Genomic DNA, 19,071 nt, shown 5'->3' with positions numbered 1-19,071 from the left:
TAATTATTTATAACTTGCTTAATATTCATTGGAATTGGGACAGTATTTCTTTTCCAGATAGTTAGAAGCAGCTGAGATCCAATCATCGTATTGTGACATAAATTATTTCTGATTCATATACACTTACTCCTCAATTTACAACCATTGGTTTAGTGACTGTTTAGTTACAACGACACTGAAAAAAGTGAGTTATGACTTTATTTCACACTTACAATTGTTGTAGCATCCCCATGGGCAAGTGATTAAAATTTGGGCACTTGGCAATCGGGACTTATTTATGATGGTTGCAGTGTCTGGGGATCGTATATTTACATTTTGCAGTCTTCTGACAAGCAAAGTCAGTAGGGAAGCTGGATTCAACTCAGTATTATTTGGCAGTCTATATTTAGCTTGGCCAACTGAACTTTTTACTTGTACTAGTAACAACTGCTGTTTCTTCCATTCCAGAAACTTATCTAAATATTTACCACACTTATCTAAATATTTACCACAATCTTGAGATCTTGTAGAAGATTTTGACTGTTTGACTCTGTAATTATCAAAGCATCCACAATCATTCCATCCTGTAGATTTGTCCCCCAAGAAAGAATTGGTCCTTCTTATGAGAACATTTTCCTTCTCAAAATGGCCTATTTCTCCAAGACTCATTTTCTGTCTGACAAGGGAGTTAATACTATAGAATTAATAAGCAAAATTATAACACCCTAGAGATATTTTTTCGAATCATTAAGCATCTCTAGATATTAGCTGCCCAGAGTCACCTTGTAAGGGAGATGGGTGGAATTAAAAAATAAAATAAAATAAAATAGATCAGCTACTTGGATTTCAAAGGATTTGTTCTTTGAAGCCAAGAGATCATTGCACTAAGCACAAATCTACAATTAATACCCAATTACACATGTGATGTTCTGTGTACAAAAAACAAAAACTGGAAAGCAGCCTCCCTCCTAATGTTTTTCTACATTCATAACAGTTGTTATTGTTAGTGATTTCAGATGTCTTCAAGGACTGTTAAACTTTATAAGATAGCTGCATTTTATATTTATATGTAGTTAGGGACACTGACTTCCTCACTTAAGGTATATCAGTAGTATACCCTTAAGCTGTTTCTATTCTGTGTTCAGGTCATAGAACAGCCACATTACAAAAATTATGTGTGAACTAAGACACTTCACCAGCAGTTTGTAAGGTATGTTGTTCAGACTGAAGGGTACCACACCCTCCTACTTGACAATTCCTGTGTGCCTTCCAACTTCCCATTCCAGAAAAGCACTTGCCACTGGCTTTCCTTTCTGAGGGTGAGTGTTACTGGAAAATTTTATATATGTAAAACACATATATGTATATAAAATAGAACATTAGAACATCAAAATGCACAAAAATATGAAGGCACAACAACCAGCTTTATTTTAAAATGTTACATTTTCTTATTTCAGGTTTGTGCACTGTGGGAGAAAGGAGAGGAGAGGAGAGGAAAAGGAAGGACTACATGCACAGGTGGTTCAGAGAAAATAAAACCTCACTTACTCTACATTATATGCACAGAAATATAAAAAACATTCTTGCTGGGTTTTGAGCAATATTTTCTATGTTAAGCTGCAGATGATCCTATTTAAGAAATGCTGGGAAAATGTGTGTGTGTGTGTGTGCGTTCTGGTTTCCTTGAAGTAGCCAATCAAAGTGCAAAGGTTAATCTTGAAGAAAGTAAACAACAGCAGTGCTTGAGTCAACAAAAGCAGAAAAACACTAGTTTGAAAGCAGGGCAGGAAAATGCAGCCAAAGATCATATGTGAAGTCCAAATGCAGGGTGATATTGCTTATTCTTGCCTTCTAGTTACTAAAGAAAACCTTTTTTAAATTTAAATTCCAGGCTTCTCACATGTCCTGAAAAAGGGGCAATCCAGCAGTGTAGATAATCCCACAGTTAGAAAACATACCTTGAATTTTAGTCACTGGAAATAGGTCATTTTTGTCTTCTCCTGAGAACTTCACTTTCCTTGTTCTCTTTCCTACACATTTGCTCTGCTTATAATCTTCCAACTACTTCCTCTTCCAAAACATTTGACTGAGACTAAATAGTTGACGGAGAAATTTTATTCCACCTTCTAGTTAATCAGCCTAGCACTGATTTAATTCTAGCTGGAAGACCTTCCTTTTTTTACAGCATGTGCTTGGCATGTAGGGACATGCATCCCATTCTATAGGGCAGGAGAAAACCAATCACACCATAGCCTCACCCAACTAGTCAAACTTCCTTAAGGCAAACAACCTTCCTGTTTTGAAGGAGAGTGATTTCATATTCATTCATTGTTATGATCATACTATTTCCTCCTTTGAGATTTAGACTAATAATATTTCTCTTTGCAGGGATGGAGGAATGCAAGTTAATGGCTCATATGATTTCCAGAGGATTTGGAGAATTTTTCCAACTAGTATGTTGGATCTTCTGTTGAAGTTTTGGTCATAAATAGAACCTTGGGCAATGGTACAAGCATGCCTAGGTATCCTCCCACATCCTGCAGAACACATTTAGTTCATTAGCACATTTTCCAACTGAGGACAATGAAGAAAATTGGAAGATGTTGAAATGCAAGTGGAGGAAAATTCATATCTCAGAACCTGCCCTTTTAACAGACAGTTTTCATAAGACAAAGCCCTGAGCTTTCAATGAACTCAATGAAGCATTAGTAAAAACCACTCTTTGTTTGCAATGGTCTGCAAAACCCCACAAACTCTCTATTATGTGGATTATAACATCTATATTCAATGTGCCACTACTATTAAGCAGATTTGACAACTGACTTTCCCAGTGTTTTCTTTTAAACCCATGGTTGGAGGAAAGATCACTGGCTGAATGAGAAGCAATCACTTAATTTTAGATCATTAAAAGAAGGGATCTGGGGTGAGACACCATTTTGCACTTGAAAATGCTAATGTTGTAATTTTATAAAAATGCAAAAATAGTAAGAAAAACATTCAGGTAAATCCTTCTGTTAATAATTCCTCCCACTCCCTTTGCATACAACATGCAAAAATGTTTGGTTCATATAACTTGAAGATCAAAGATATATTTACATTATTACAAGTCTGTTGATCTTTTGACTTAAATCAGAATTTCCTTAACTTTGTCATAATTTCATTTTTAATAAAGAGGAGAACCTATCCCAATTCCTGGCATAATTAATGCCATGTAATTTAACAATGAGGTGCAGAGTTTAAGGCTAAGACTAGGGAGTTCAAGGTGTAAAGCTATCCTCATCCATAAACATGTCCTGATTTTTTTTTTTGTTTTAGTGGAATAAGAGAGTTACATGTTCTCAGCCCAAATAACTAACAGAGTTATTGCTGTAGGTATAAAGTAAAGCTATTTTCAAGCATATGCTGCCTTGAACCATGGTGACACAATGGTTAGAATGTAGCATTGCAGGCTAACTCTCTGCTCACTGCCAGAAGTTTAATCCTCACCAGCTCAAGGTTGACCCATCCTTCCAAGGTCAGTGAAATGAGGACCCAGATTGTTGGGCACAATGGGCTGACTCTATAAACTGCTGAGAGAGGGTTGTAAAGCATTATGAAGCAGAATATAAGTCTAAGTGCTGTTGCTAAGTGCTATTGCTATTGAGCTCCTAGGAAAAGTAAAATATATTAATTTCATACAATCCATCTTGAATTGGATAGAAAAGTTAATCATAATAAAGCTTTAGAACAAAATCCAATTTTACCTGAGACAAATTAAAAGTCATCTGGTAATTTTAAGTAAAAAATGGTCAGAATGCACACAATGATTTCTTTTAATGTCTGATAATTGTTTTTAATGACTGTATTTGAAGAACACTCAGCAAATCAAGACAGTTGCATGGATTCATTAACTACAGCTGTAGAGGGTAGGCTAACAAAAAGAGTTCAACACTATGGCAGTCTAACCCAATTAATTAAATTCATTAAGGATATAGCATGTATACCATTGATTCTAAAATGCATCATGATGAGAGACAATCTGTGTTAATTTGGGGGGTCCCTGTTAACCTTGTTTTATTGTCTACTTTTGCAGATAACAGAGTGTAAAACTAAAAGTTACATGAGAATGTTAGACCCTTTCAGAGATTGACAGAGTCTAATTTAGAATGTAAGGCTCAGGTCATTTACAATCTGTTAGGAATAAGCTTTAGAATAAAGCCATTGCAAGGTCCCAATGCATTTTCTAGGGGGGAAAAAGACAGTTGTAAAAAAAGAGAAAACAATAGACACAATAAACTAAGTCTGCTGTTCCCTATTTCAACCTAGTTCATATTCTTAGGTACAAGAAAAAGAAATTGAACTCTAAATAATACAGAAAAAAAGCACAATCCCACATGTCATTAGTGGTCATAATGGTAATATTCTATTATTCTAATTTTATTTTTATGACAAAAGATAATATAATTAGGTATCCCTCAATGGTTCATGTTCCTCAATCTGACATTTTCCAAATGTGTTGGAATGTTAAATCTGTCACCCAATGTAAACTTGCTATCACAGCACATGGGAAAGATTGATGTCAGCTCTGCATGATGTTGCTGTCTATTAGAATGATATATAGAAACCACCTTCTCTTAAGCTTGCAGATGTCATGCTAAATCCATTTTTACTCAGTGTACTTTTTAAGTTACATTGAATTATATTTAGTTAAGTTGTATATAGTCATGTAGAGTGCAAAGGTCAATGAGCTCAATTCCCATTGGATGGTTTGAACCCCATAGAATAAATCTGGATACCCACATCTGATGAGTTTCAATAGGATAAAATATGCTGTGTGGTGCCTTCTGATGATCAATCCATCTGATGTTAGCCATGTCAAAAATGCATTTCCTTGAAATGGAATGGCTTCTATGATCACTCACTACAACTGATTTATTTTTTTTTTGTCTTCATTCTCAATAAAATGTTCTTGTCACACATGGTGTTATGGATTTCCATTAAGGAAAAAAAAAGAAAATTATCTACAAGGCACAATGAGCTTTTTACTAATTGTGGTACTGGCATTTTGTCAGCCCCTATTCTATATAAATATATGACTGCTTCCAGTTCTTAGTGACAAATATTGTAAATTAGATTCTGAGGGAAATGGAATGACCTAACTACAAATCTTGTAACCAGTTGGAATCTCAGCATTAGCTGAGTCATTCCAGTGTGTTCATTTGTACAATAAAACAGTAGTCTGAAAAGTGAAGAACTAGATAGCCAAATTAAAGAACCTCCTGCCTTAGTCAATCATTTTTACATTAGAAGGAAGGTGATAGCTATTCAGGGGTTCCTTTTCATGACAGACTTAAAATGATGAACAAAAGAATGAATCCATTCTAGCATTGGTGCCAATTTTTTTTATGACTGATCATTACTGGGAAGAAAAAAAACCACACACAATAAACTATAGCACCAGCGATTGCAAAGTGCTGATGCTCAAACACTGGAGGGAAGAGTGAGTACCTGTTTTGTATAGCTAACAAAACAAGTAAAAAATTATACTGTCTAATGAGGAATATATATACAAACAATAGTCCTGGTTTCAATTGTACCATAGTTTGATTCACAGAAGAATTCATTACCAGTGATTATAGAAGAGATGTTTTCTAGCAAGGCATTCTTCAATTTTCTCAAAAAGCACACTCATTATATTTTCATACAATATTATGAGGGCTAGACTGAAATAATTGCAAATTACACTGTATATTGTAACTCTGCCACTTTTGTCTTTAATAATTGGATTAGCAGATTTGTAAATTGTTGCAAAAAAAGTCCTGTTCAAATAATGTTCAGTCACTGCATATCCACTAATTAAATTTGATTGTAGACAATATCAGTTGGATGAGTCTCTAATGTGGGGCTTCTCAGTTCCATGTAGCTATACTTACATTTTCTGTGGTCTACAGGCCCTCTGTTTCAACATATCTCTTATACACCTATTTTAAGTTTAAAATTTAACTTTAACAAAATCAAATGGAAACCTGGCATATCAAGTTCCCGCATCTTTATTTCTAAGCTTCAGAGCTTTATTGGAATTCTTGGGAAATTTACTGCAGTGTTTTGCTAGAAATATACATATTTCACCAGGAAAAGAAAAAAAGCAAGAGAAAGATAAGTTATTAAGGAAGAAATTATGTAGATGGGAAAGAAGAGGTTTTGCATTTTGTAAGGAGTGACTCTTTGTGATTAGACATATCAGCCGTGATGATCATTTTATTAGAATATTCTCATGTTTAAAAAATTTCAAAAGGGCCCATTATTTAGCCAAAGGATTTATACTACAGTATCCTTTACCACTGTTAAATAACTATATTGTTAAAATTATATATTTTAACAAACTTTTGGTATCTGCTTTTTCCAACAGCATTGTGAAATAGTAAATACTTGGAATTTGTTCAAATCTTTACGCAGACTTGTATTGTTGTTTTTTTACCTCAACAATTTGTTGAATAAGAATCTATGGAGAATTTATGGTGTAAAGTTGAATATGTCAAACACAAGCTGCTGATTAAAAATAATGCAAAATTCATTTTCCGCTTGTCGTCAATACTGACCTTCCATTTTCATGTGTGACCTCTTGTATTCTGCTGGGAATGCCGATAATTATATCGCCTTGCTATACTTATGCAAATGTATTGCTTTTAAACAAGAGAAACACTTTAGCTAAAATGTTTAGCTAAACATTTCCCTAACAAGCAGATGAAGTTGAGGCAGTTGTTTTCTTGACTGGGATACGGAAAGGTGATCTAGATTTTTATTTTATGTGGCTCTCATCATGAAGTCTCATATTTAGCTCTTTTTACAGAGGAGGCAATAAGATATGGTCAGACAAATTAAAGCATTACAGTATGGTCAAAGTTCTGCCAGGTTGTTTTTTTTATGCAGCATACATTAAAAAGGGGGAAAGACATTTTTTTTAAAAAAATGAGGAAATCAATCTAAAAAATGGGGGCAAGAGTTAAAAATTGATTTGACATTATTTTCCTGGACTGTCAGCATCTTAAAGTTGACCTGATCAGGAAACATACTCCACAAGAAGACCAGAGCTATACTTTATTGAGGAAGGCTATAATATCATAAATCTGATGGAACTTCTTTTCCTTCTTTTTAATAACCTATTGAATCAGGGAGGGGACATTCTGAGTCACTTCTTAAATCTATTTTCCTTCCTAGGATGTAAGAAATGCTTCTGTTTACATAAAACTCTGAATATTTGCTTCAAAGCTGTCTCCCTGCATGGATAGACAATCCATTTAGGAACATGTTGTTTTTAATACCTTCAATCTATAACCTAATTTGGGAATATTTCTAATGTTTTATGTATGTGTTAAGGAGCATTCAGATCCCTCAGTCTAATCCTAGAACAAAAATGTCCTAGCATTATCTTCTGGAGTTGTCTAACCTTGTGTGAATAGAATCAGTACAGGATCCAATCTGGGTTGGTCACCGGGATGAGAGGTTTAGTCTTCCAAGCTTTCAAATTCATCCTGGAGCCCATCCTCAGGGAACTTCTCTCCACCAGAATGTGCAGTAGAACCTTTGAAGACTAAACCTCTGGTCCTGATAACCAATCCAAATTAGATCCTTTAACATTATCCTAGGACACATATATTTGCCTTCTTCATTTGTGAGAATCAGTACAGTACTATGCCACTGATGCCTGACTAAATAATTCTCCAGAATATCCTAAAGGTAAAGGTTCCCCTGCACATGCGTGCTAGTTGTTTCTGACTCTAGGGGCCAGTGCTTATTTCCGTTTCAAAGCCAAAGAGCTGTTGCTTGTCCGAGGACATCTCTGTGGTCATGTGGCCGGCATGACTAATGCCAAAGGTGCACGGAATGCTGTTACCTTCCCATCGTAGTGGTCCCTATTTTTCTACTTGCATTTTTACATGCTTTTGAACTGCTAGGTTTGCAGAAGCTGGAACGAGTAACAGGTGCTCACTCTGTTACACGGCACTTGGGATTCGACCCGCCAAACTGCCAATCTTCTGATTAACAAGCTCAACGTCCTAACCCACTGAGCCACTGCATCCCTAGAATATCCTAGTTGACAATAAAAGGTAAAGTTTCCCCTGCACATGCGTGCTAGTCGTTTCCAACTCTAGGGGCCGGTGCTCATCTCCGTTTCAAAGCCGAAGAGCCAGAGCTTGTCCGAGGACGACTCCATGGTCATGTGGCTGGCATGACTAGAAGCCAAAGGCGCACGGAACGCTGTTACCTTCCCACCATAGTGGTCCCTATTTTTCTACTTGCATTTTTACGTTCTTTCGAACTGCTAGGTTGGCAGAAGCTGGGACGAGTAACAGGTGCTCACTCTGTTATGTGGCACTCAGGATTCGACCCACCAAACTGCCGACCTTCTGATCGACAAGCTCAGCATCCTCCCTGTACTACTCCTGTTTTAAAGTTCTCCCACAAGTTGATCAAAGTATTTTCAGTGCCAAAACAAATGATCTGAGCAATCTATATCCTTTAACGATGAATAGATCTCATTAGCCATCATGTTCTTGAGCATATTGCCCTAAAACATCCTGACCAACTTGTAAATTTGGTCCAATCACCATGAGATTCATTACAGGGTTATGCTTGATTTGAGAAATTCACAGTAACGTTTGAATGTCAGGTAAGCAAAGATTCTTGATTGGAATACCTTTTCCATGGCAATGAAGGAAATCCCTACCATATGTAATAATGCTAAGAAGAAGGGAAATGCACACAAACATACACACCTGGATGCTTAGTTCCTTTCCAAGGATGTATCTGTTCTTTAACTTGAATATTATTATGAGTATATTGTTCCTCTAGTCATGGTGAATTAAGCTTTTAGATACAGTGTCCTACATTAAATAGCAACCCATCAAAATCAGTGATGTTATTTCAAAATGAGTTATCCTCAGTGGGAGCCTAATGGAATAGGTGTCCTCCTTGAAGGATGAAAATGGGAGCAGGTGTGAAATTTTCTCACACTTGGGAGAATTTATTTATTCCAAAGAACAGCTGCCTATGCTAAAAAGGCAGTCTCATCAGAAAGTGAGAAGGTATTTTCCTGATACAATTAAAGGAGGGTGAATTTAATGGAAAACCAATTTTCTGTGTAATATTAATATCTGGGAAGGACTGTTTATTTATTTATTTATGACTTCTGGACATCTACTTTCCATCAATCTATTTTATTTTTATAGATATTAGAATGAAAATTACCTAAATATATAGCCACACTGGAGGTTGCCATGGAAATAGAAGTGGGAAAATGAATTATACAACATGTAGCAAATGGTTCTTATTCAGACTCTACATGTGTAAAACTGCACAGCTGGGGAGGATTTCAGTTTTTCCATTTACCAGTATAAACAGGGAAATGGAGAGAGTAAAACTGTGTAGAAACAAACTAATTTACAGGAAATATGTTATGCCTTATATCCCTATGGCTGGTAAATTGAAGCATTTCACACAATGTTTTTAACTGGCTCTGTTAAAGATTGTGTGTGTGTGTGTGTGTGTGTGTATATATATATATATATATATATATATATATATATATATATATATATATATATATATATATATATATATATATATATATATATATATATATATATTTGTACAACATTATATTTTATACTAACATCAATCAGCCTTAGGTGTGAAGGGATGGGGTTAGTTTATAATGTTGTGCAAATTCAGCCTGTTTCATTAGTTTATACCTTAAGATATTTTCATGCTAAAGGTTTTTATCTTTTTGAAATACCTATATCTATTACTTTCTCCTGAATGCCAATGAAAATTCTCAATCATCGAGGTGCTTTTCCAAAAGGCAATTGGACTTTCTTGATTTTTTCCTTGAAAATTTTTCACTTCTCATCCAAAAAGCTGCTTCAATTCTTCTGCAGTGAGGCATCTTCAAGGAAAAAAAAAACCAAGGAAGTCCAATTACCTTTTGGAAAGGCAACATTGGGACAAGAAAAATTCAATTTTCCATGGCTAGTAGGGTTGCATCCCAGTGTACTGCAAGATTAATCAGAGATCTTGGTGAACTTTACTAACTCCTAGAGGATTGTCAAAGTGCCACAAAACTGAAGGAGATCACATGTCATCTACAAAAGAATGGAAGAAAGAAGACCAGGGAAAGAATTGTTCTGCCAGTTTGATATTTGTAAAGGCAAGATCTGTAATAGATAATCAGGCAGCATATTTATACTATGCAAGCAGTATATTAATGGGAACCGGCATGAGCTTGTCACAAACCAATCATGTCAGACTAATCATATTTCTCTCTTTGATAGAGTTATTTGCTTTATAGATTAAGGCATGCCATGGATACAGCCTACCTGGGCCTCAGCAGAACAGACTGCTTCCTGATATTCTTCTTAATTCCATGATATAATAGGGGCTTGAAAGTACCACTATTAGACAGATTCAAAGACAGATGAATGACTCTGATGGTTCTACTTCAACTTGGAGCAAAGTATTGTGTGATGTGCCATGGGGCTCTATCCAGGGTCCGTTGCTGTTGAACCTTTTTATAAATGACTTGGATGAAACAGTTAACCAATCCAGACAAAAATTAATAATTTGATACATTCTTTTGATAATGATTACTTTTATCCAGAGTGGAGGCAGGGATAACAGTGGTGGTAATGGGATTCTAGCCAATACCTTAATCAAAACGAGGTTTATTTTCTTTCATTCTGGGGGAAAATGCATACGCAGTGAACTTATTTCATTCTGTACCCTTGAACAAATGTATGAAAAGACCTTCAGTTATCCTTTGAAATTGCACTATTCCACATTTTATGCTACAGCTTTGCAAGAGGGAAACCAAGAGAGATAATGAGGAAAGTTAACAAGGAGATGGGCACATGAAAACAGAGAGTGTGTACTATATTGAAGTGCTTGAAAATATAGACATACACTGTATTAGAAAATCTGTTCATTGTTTAAATATGTGTATGTTAAGCAGTATATGTATAATATGCACAATTTCTACGCATATAAGTTTTGAAATATAAATAGCAAGCTGACATAGGAAATGAAGTTTTTTGGTTGGGTTTTATTTAATTATCTGTTTTAGAAGCAGCATTTTAATATAGCAATTCTAGTAATTTGAGATTTTATGCCGATATACAATTCTGAATAAATTACAAAATTATGAGTGATGCTTTTGCAAAAAAAAGGCTATACAGTTAGTCCTCGACGTATGACAACAATTGGGCCCAGAATTTATGTTCTAAGTGAGAAATTTGTTACGTGAGTTTTGCCCCATTTTATGACTTTTCTTGCCACATTTGTTAAGTGAGTCACCGTAATTGTTAAATTAGGAACACAGTGGTTAAGTGACTCTGGCTTTCCCATTGACTTTGCTTGTCAGGAGGTCACAAAAGGTGATCATATGACCTTGGGACACTGCAACCATCATGAATATGAACCAGTTGTCAAGCATCTGAATGTAAATCATGTGACCATGGGGATGCTGTAACAGTCACAAGTGTGAAATATGGTATTAAGTCACTTTTTTCAGTACCATTGTAACTTTGAATGGACAATAAGTGAACTGTGTAAGTCGAGGACTATCTGTATAGAAGCCTTACTAGAATAAAACTAGTTTTCATGGATGAGGCAAACCTCCATATATGCTATTATTGGAGCAAAAGGTAAAAGGATAGAAGGAAATTTAGATTAGTTCCACACAGGATTAAGGCCAGCTGTTCACAGCATAGAACTGGTGCCACTCAACGGAACCAAAAATTTCATGCCAAGAGATGGAAACAAATGAAACATCTATTAACATCTTCAAACCACACTTTTAAATTTAATCATTCACAATGCCAAATAAAGGTTTTTGTGTTCCTGTGTGTTTTTGCAATGCAGAGTAAGGTCAAACACAGCAATCAGGGCAAAAAATGTGTAGTATGGCAATGAAAGTGTTAAAGGCAAAATGGCTAGGAGGAAAAAAAAAACTCCCCTTTAAGTACATGCTTATTTTGCTTAATGGTTAAATGTAGGAGCTCTAAAGTGTCTGTTGCATCTTGGGAAGAGTTCTTATCTACTTCTGACTGTTGTAAGTGGAGTTTTCATTGAATTGAAGAGCTGACAAAGCAGAGCTAAATAGGAATTGGAAATTGCCATTTAGATTCCTCTATAAATATGGCTAGAATACATTCATTGTCTTCCACTTGAGAAAGGAAGCCTTATCTTGTAACTAGGAATAATTAAATGCTCATTTGAGCTTACAAGTTAGATTATGGTCCTGATGATGATCGTCAGTGAGTAATGCACATTCTTATTGTCTTTCTACTGATGTGAGAATAATGACCTCATTTCCTTATCTGTTGGACTAAATGCATTTGAATCATCTTTTTGTCATACCTACTTTATGAGAGTAAGGAATTTATTATCGTCAAAACTTAACTTTACAAGGTAAGATTTAGTGCCATCCAGGTTTTTTTCAGCACAATGATTCCTATAAAAATAGACATTTGCTTCTAAGACTTCATTAATTTCTGATAATCAGTTTCCTTTCCATCTTTGAAAAGATCAGCCATGTTGAATTTTATAGCTTTGTTACATTACTGAATTTTATAAAATACTATTATAAGGGCACTATAAGAACCTTGTTTTTGTTTTGTTTAGGTAAAGGTAAAGGTTCCCCTGCACATGCGTGCTAGTTGTTTCCAACTCTAGGGGCCGGTGCTCATCTCCGTTTCAAAGCCAAAGAGCCAGCGCTTGTCCGAGGACGTCTCCGTGGTCATGTGGCCATCATGACTAGATGCCAAAGGCGCATGGAATGCTGTTACCTTCCCACCGTAGTGGTCCCTTTTTTTCTACTTGCATTTTTATGTGCTTTCAAACTGCTAGGTTGGCAGAAGCTGGGACAAGTAACAGGCGCTCACTCTGTTACGCGGCACTCGGGATTCAACCCGCCAAACTGCCGACCTTCTGATCAGCGTCCTAACCCACTGAGCCACCACGTCCCTTGCAAGCCTAAAAGTAATTTCAAGTGAAAATTCTAGTGAAATCATTATCATTATTCTGCTATCATTATCATGATTCCAGTTGCAGAAATAGCACAATGCAAGAAACTGGGTATATTATGGCTTTAGCTGCATTGTTTATTAACTATCTACAACAGGGAATTTTCTGTGAGATTAAAATTATAAAACAGTTTATAAATTGTAAATACTTTATCTCTGACCAGAGAAATGATAACTGATCTTTCATTTCTACCTATATAAATAGATACTATAAAGTTTAAGTAATAAGACAACCACAAGCTTTTATTACTATTATTAGCTATGGCATCAAATAAAATAACCCACAGGTTTCTAAATGTAAATATTATTTGCAGACTGCATGCAAGATAATTTAAAAAGAGCCCACACCATGGATCTTAAACATTTTCCTAAATTCCAAAAAAACCAAAACTTTTCTTGACATAGCAGGACTATTAACTTGGAGTTCTCCTGGACTCTTGACTCCTGTTTGAGGAACAGGTGGCAGTCACAGCTACGAGAGCCTTTGCACAACTTTGTGTTGTGCACCAGTTGCAGCCTTTCCTGGATCAGGATTCCCTGCACTCAGTCGCTCAGTCCCTAGTAATCTCATGGCTGGACTATCGTAATGCACTCTACCTGGGGCTACCCTTGAAGAACATTTCATTTAATTTCCACTGAGTGGCTGTGCATACCGGCATCCCGGGATATTCAGAATATTCCACCTCTTTCCATGGGGGGTGAGTTTTTACCCCCCGTAGATAGGGCTCGCAACTTGGGAGTCCTCCTAGATTCGCGACTTACTTTGGAAGATCATATAGTGGCTGTGACTAGGGGGGCTTTCGCCCAGGTTCGCCTGGTGTGCCAGTTGTGGTCCTATCTAGACCAGGATGCCCTGTGTACGGTCACTCATGCGCTCGTGACCTCTCGTCTGGACTACTGCAACACTCTCTACATGGGGCTTCCCTTGAAGACCACTCGGAGGCTCCAGCTGGTACAGAATGCAGCTGTGAGAGTTGTCTTGGGAGTTTCCCGGTACTCCCATGTTACACCTTTGCTCCACGAGCTGCACTGGTTACCAGTTGTCTTCCGGGTGAGGTTTGTTAGAGATTAAACTTGATTTGGGTGACAATATTATATAATGGAGTAAAAGCACCTTTAAGGAGTTAAACGGCCTAAGGGTGTGGCTGTAATTATTCCACATAAAAGAGAGTTAGATGTTACACATAGTTGCTCTTGTATATGTGTTTGATGTTAGTGTTTGGATACCTCTTGTTCTCTTGTTTGCTAACTTGATATTTATTCTCTCAAGAATCAACTGCTTGCTACAGTGTATATTGTTTTTGATATTGGTAAGCAGCTTTTGTATTTTGATACTATGTTTTTATGGACTGACTTTTATGTGCATGATACTGGATTGATACTTGGACTATTTCTTACTGTGTTTCTTTTTGTTGTCTGAGTAAAAATAAGTTATAAAACTCATGTTAGTGCATTACTGTTTGCCTAAAAGTCCCAGTACAACTTCCACTGTGTATTAATAATACTCTGTTAAACAAACCATTTTTTCAACAACATATTCTAACAAGGTTCAAGGTTTTGGTAATGGTTTTTAAGGCCCTACATGGCATGGGTCCGGAGTACCTCGGGGATCACCTGCTGCCGGCATCAACTTCCCTCCGCCCTGTGCGTTCCCACAGAGAGGGCCTCCTCAGGGTGCCACCGGTCAGAGAATGTCGGCTGGTGGCCCCCAGGGGGAGGGCCTTCTCTGTGGGTGCCCCGGCTTTATGGAATCAGCTGCCGGTCGAGCTCCAGATGGCACCTGACCTTTGCTCCTTCCGACGCGACTTGAAGGCCTACCTGTTTGAGCAAGCCAGCCTGGCCTGATGGGGGATGTGCTGGGGTTTTTATTGGGGATTTTTATTATTCTACTGTTTTTAGCTCGGGCTCTTATTTAATTCTTTTTTAATTTTTGTATTCTGTATTTTTTTATGTGCCCTGTTCACCGCCCTGAGTCCTTCGGGAGAAGGGCGGTATACAAATATAATAAATGAAATGAAATGAAGAACATTCAGAAGCTACAACTGGTACAAAGTATGGCAGCATAGGTAGTTCCCCCCCCCATGAATGTCAGCTGTAATGTCATTGCTCTGCAAGCTGCACTAGTTACCAGTTTGCTGCCAGGTGCAATTTTAGGTTTTAGTGATCACCTTTAAAGCCCTTCATGGCATGGGTCCAGGTTACTTGAGGGATCATCTCTCCCCACTGGGATTGGCCTATACCATTCATGCCTGCAGAGGAGGCATGCTGTGGGGCCTGTCAGCCCAATTATTCTGTCTAGTGGGGTCCAGAAGAAGGGCTTTCTCTGCTGTTGCCAGTGGCGTAGCGTGGGTTGTCAGCACCCGGGGCAAGGCAAGTAATTTGCGCCCCCTAACCCATGGATTTTAGCACTCGAGTCTCTTCCACTAGCTCAGGAATTCTGGGAGTTGAAGTCCATGAGTCATAAAAGAGCCAAGGTTGCCTACCCTTGAGTTAGGTTCAAGGCAAAAAAGGGTCTCTGGAGAAGAGGGAAAATGCTAGTTTAAAACTGAAACAAGGCAACTTTAAGGTGCCTCAGCTGTGATTTAGGATGAGACAAAGAGAGGACATGGCGTTGAAAATGGTTAATGGGGCATGTTTGTTCCACTCTTAGTGAATGTCAAGATAAACCCCACGAGAGAATGACCTTACAACAGATGTGAATAGGCTTGGACTACGTTTGTAGATTGAGTGCATACATCACATGGAGCGATGATGGGCTTCATCAAGATTTATGATCCCACAATTGGCTAGTTTTCTCCATCTTGTCCTAAACCCTGGATACCAACCACGGTTTATGGCTTAGCATGTGGTGTGGGGTGACCCAACATGTTAGGCAACAAACAATGACTTCCAACTTACAATGCCTCAGCTTCCCAAGGTTATTCCAAAGCCGGAAAAGCCAACCAACCCACCCTGCAGCTTTGCCTGCTTAGGCTGAACCCCAGGAGTTCATACTTGCTATGGCGCCTGACCTATTTTCTGCCCAGACGCTGCTTATCCAAGCCAAGCCACCTCCTTCTCTTTGGCACCTCGCCCCAAAGATTCGCCGGCCTGGCTGGAAACTCTCGCTGCTGGCGACGTGTGTCGGGGGGGGCCTCCCGATCGCCTCCTGCAGGGGGAACCGAGTGGCCACAGAGAGTCAATACGGCAGGAGGAGGAGGAGAAGGAGGAGGAGGAGGAGCAGCAAGCAGCCGCAGGTGCGGCGGCTGCAGTTGTTACCTTTACCTCCGGGAAAGGAGGAGACGGGGGCGGGAGCTGGGTCGGGGGGGCCGGGCTTGCAGGTTGAGAGCCAAGCGGAGGAGAGCCGTGGCGGGAGAAAGAGAGGGAGGCAAAACGCCGCCAAGCCTCCCCACCCCCACCCAAGAAAGGAGGCGATCCGCAGCCGCGAGAGGACGGGATCCCGCTCTGGCTGGGCGCAGCAAATGCGGTTGCTTTCTACGCTCCGCCCACTCGCTCGCTCCTCCGACCCTCGGCGAAACAGAATCGTCCCCCTCCGGCGAGCTTAATGGGGGCCCCCCTAGATGTTGCAGCCGGTGCGGCCGGCCCCCCCTGCACCCCCCACGCTACGCCACTGGCTGTTGCTCCTGCCCCCTGGAATATCTTGCCCCCAAATCAATAAAAGAAGGAAGGAAGGAAGGAAGGAAGGAAGGAAGGAAGGAAGGAAGGAAGGAAGGAAGGAAGGAAGGAAAGCTTCTGCTAATTTATAAAGACTTTTGATCTTATAATTAAGGAGGAGGAGGAATAAACAGTGTCCTGCTGTGTTTAGTATGTTTATTTGTGTTTCTGTGTGTAGACTTGGAAGTAGAAAAGAGAGAACAGACTTAGATTGATGAATTATCACTAAAAACAATAGAAATATGGAAAATATTTTGAATTTGAAAACTGTTTTTGACCTTGGCAGAAGTGTTGCATTCCTTTTTGAAAATGTTCCAGAACCACAATGACCCTTTGTGAAATTCAGACAGAGGATTAAAGCTCAAAATAGGGTTCTCCATAGCTGGAATAATATCAGAATACTTTTGGGAAGGTCAAATTAGCTATTTTGAGCTCAAAATCTTTTACATACAACTAAAAAAAGGATGCATTTTGTATAAAGACTTCACTTAGCCATTTATTTTTTTTAGCTTCAAACCAAATTTGTTACAAAATAGTTATTGAGTTATATCTTATTTTAGATAAAGTCTAATGCCATGGTAATATGTTTAGGCTGTTTCTTTTCCAATACAGTGAGAAAACACAGCAACATTTTCACACACACTAAAATTGCAATAACCTCAAAGCCCTTGGCAAGTTTAGCATTATCAAATTGAGATAAATATTAAAAAGGGCCAAAAGCAGGGAACTTTTATACTGACATCATTCCAGTGTTTTACTGTCAATCAAAACACTGACAGAACTGCTGATCATGTCAGCAGTTGTCAACTTCCAAAGAAGTATCATTTGAATATTGCCACTAGCCAGTTATAAAGTTGTGTTTGCTTCAAAGTTGCATTATAGTTAATGAGCTGACTCCTTAAAGCAGCCACAACTACCTAGAAATGATGCTGTAATAAATAAAAGTCCTAGACTGATAAGGTATGAAGCACTTTTTCCAACTAATTGTTGAAGAGTTTATAATCCTCTTATTTAGGACTGTGGCTAATATTTTCTATGATGTTGAGAATAGGTGAAGTATTTCTGTTGCTTCTAATTAGAGAATTTTCAAGTATTAACGAGTGCCCCCAAAAAGTGACTAAAGATTTACATTACAATTTCTGAACAGACTGTTAATAGCTGAAAGAGAAAGTTCTGTTTCTAAACCATAATTTAGAAAAAGTCTGATAATGGCTTAAATACTGAACACATTTTTAAGGAACACTTTTCAGACACAACAACCATTATATTAGCCTTAAAATTGAGATCTGCAGATACATTTTTAATGGGATGTTGCCACCCTGGAATGTAAATGAGAAAAAGAAAGGTAAAGTAGTTGATTATTTTTCTCTATTATAGTCTAGTTCAATTCTACATTATATAAAGAACCACACTAGTATCAGTTTTATATTAGATGTTTGCATAGGGGATTTTTCTCCAAAAGTTTTCATTATTTTTAATATGGATTATATGAGTAATAAGTTCATTTTTTTCAAAAGTACCTACTTTCATTTCTTAACACATCCAAGCTTAGCTTCTCAGGGCCAGATCAATATTTATTTAGTTATTTATTTGATTTCTGTCTTACACTCAAACATTATGCTTGATGTGTACTCAGCAAAACAATCTGCACAGGAACAATAAAAGATTAAATGAGCAAAAGTATACTTAAAATAATATATGGACTAGAACTACTGGAACATCATCAGAAAATTCTGCAAATCTCAGCTCCAAATAAGCCCATAAGAGAACAAGAATCTTTCAAGTAGCCTTGAAGCCATCATCATCTGAGTCTGGAAATTACTTGTGAAACAGAACAAATTTTGTGTGATATGGCTGTGCTCCAATCAAGTAGGTGATAGCAATACTATGGATGTCCTGCCTCAGATGAGCAAAAACACGAGGAGTGGAAGATCTCCATAGCCTCTAGTGGAAGCCCCATTCCATGGCATATATATCTTCTTAGTATCCCATCTGGTTTTGTAGATAAAGCAGATCTAGAATACACAATCTTTTGGTTTCTAGCCTGCTTAACCACCATGCCAAATTGTCTGTTTTTTATACAGTATATGCATGCATGCACCCATGCTTACACACGTATGGTTGAAGCTTTTGTTGAGAACATGTGAGCATTCCTAACAGCTGCAACCTGACAAGTCATTGGCTGTTGTTTTCTTGTGCTGCCAAAACCTCAGCTCCTAAGTATCTGATAAGCTGGTGGTAAATCAGCACTCCTCTTGACTGACAAGGTGCCTGTTTCACAGGTTTTGATCATTTCCCTGACTATCTTTGTACCTGCTTGGCCAACACTCCCAGCAGCTCTTGAAATAGAATGTATGTCCTTGTTGATTGCAATGTGATG

Source organism: Vipera ursinii, assembly GCF_947247035.1.
Source record: "Vipera ursinii genome assembly, chromosome: 5".
NCBI lineage: Eukaryota > Metazoa > Chordata > Lepidosauria > Squamata > Viperidae > Vipera > Vipera ursinii.
This window is presented reverse-complemented; position numbering follows the sequence as displayed.